Source organism: Epinephelus moara, chromosome 17 (assembly GCF_006386435.1).
Source record: "Epinephelus moara isolate mb chromosome 17, YSFRI_EMoa_1.0, whole genome shotgun sequence".
In the NCBI taxonomy this organism is placed as follows: Eukaryota; Metazoa; Chordata; class Actinopteri; order Perciformes; family Serranidae; genus Epinephelus; species Epinephelus moara.
The window spans coordinates 19,568,896-19,570,952 of NC_065522.1; positions in this window are offsets into that span (position 1 = coordinate 19,568,896).

Here is a 2,057-nt window from a genome sequence, read left to right on the forward strand (position 1 = left end):
AAAGCAAGGCCCTTGCTATATATATATAAAAGCATAATTATAAGGCTACGAAAACCAAACGAATTTTATTTTATAGCGATTATACACTTGTATAAACATATTAATGGGTAGAATATTCAGATTCAGATTCAGATTTGACAATAAACCATGCCAAATATTACACACTGGCCCTTTAACCTTAAACTGCTTTTGGTGTTTTTACCAGTTTAAATCACCTGGTTCGTTTGTTTTGGAGATGAGTGGACCTCTGCAGCTAATTTGGCTCCCATTCATCCATCCATCCATTTTCTAATCGCTTATCCTCTTGAGGGTCGTGGGGGGGCTGGAGCCTATCCCAGCTGACATTGGGCGAAAGGCAGGGTGCACCCTGGACAGGTCACCAGACTATCACAGGGCTGACACAGAGACAGACAACCATTCACACTCACATTCACACCTACGGACAATTTAGAGTCTTTGGACTGTGGGAGGAAACCAGAGCACCTGGAGAAAACCCACGCTGACACAGGGAGAACATGCAAACTCCACACAGAAGGGCTCCCCCACCCTGGATCGAACCAGGAACCCTCTTGCTGTGAGGCGACAGTGCTAACCACCACATCACCGCCCCTTAATTTGGCTCCCAGTAAAAAAACAAAAAAACATCCTGATCAAAGAATAATGAAGAAATTCTAGCCAGGAGTTTTAGCGAGTTGCAATCTTCAATCCTCACCACTAGATGGCACTAAATCCCACTAAATCTTACACAATAGACTTTTAATGTCATTTTATTCTCAAATGAGACACATGGTTTAAACTGTAAAATAAAAAACAATACAACTTGCTTAATCTCAGTCTTTTGCTAAATGCTAGTGAATCATGTGACGTGTCCTGTGAGGGTATCACCTCCACCAAGGTTCCAAGCAAGCCGAGGCAGTACTCGGAGGTGAAGTTAAAACGCTGCAGACCATTGATTGATTGGAAAGGATTGTCAGTTGTGTGACACGGCACCTCCTGGACAAACCAGCTATTTTTGAATAGCCACGCTACCGTCAATAGCTACCACAACATTTTTTTTTAATTCACTCGATCCATATTTCAAAAAATAGCAGCCCACAAAAGTTTGCCGTAAAATTGACAAAGTGCAGACACTGTTGCAGATGAAAATGACCGGCTAGTGTTGCGTTGCAGAAGACGTCACAGCAGTTTCATGCTGCATCAGCTGAGAATCACGCCTACACTGAGGAGGTACTTGGTTGCAAAAGTGAGTGGAGTTGCGTTGAGTTGAGCCAAACCATGCAATGGAAATGACTCCCTTTCCATTTTCAAATCCCGTCTGAAAACAAACCTGTTCTACATGGTATATTCGGTCTGATTTAGTGGTGACCCACATATTGAGACTTGCACTGATGATGACTTCAGGGGCGATTCTAGGATCAGAGGTTTAGGGGTGCTGAGAGAGAGCTGCCTGGCCAGGCAAGATAAATTTCACTGTTTTGTACATTTTAACGCAATTTCATTCCCACATTTGTGAAAGAAAAGCACAACACTTTTTGGGGCAAAAAAGGCAAATAACCAAACAATGCGTTTTATATCTAATAAGAGATATAAACTGATACACTGATCCAACTTACAACATCATTCTAGATAGATAGACCATTTGATCTTACACTCTTACCTGAACCTGGCTCTTTTTTTTTTGAAAAAACAATCTTATATCCATGATGAGTCTGTCTGTACAGTATACACACACACACACGCACGCACGCACGCACGCACGCACGCACACACACACACNTCTAATAAGAGATATAAACTGATACATTGATCCAACTTACAACATCATTCTAGATAGATAGACCATTTGATCTTACACTCTTACCTGAACCTTTTTTTTTGTTTTTTGAAAAAACAATCTTATATCCGTGACGAGTCTGTCTGTACACACACACACACACACACACACACACACACACACACACACACAATGGGCCCTAGGCCTTTTTGGGGGTATTTTTACTGCCTTTACTTTTGAGCTCATATCACAGTCATTATAAAGGCTACATACACATGCTATA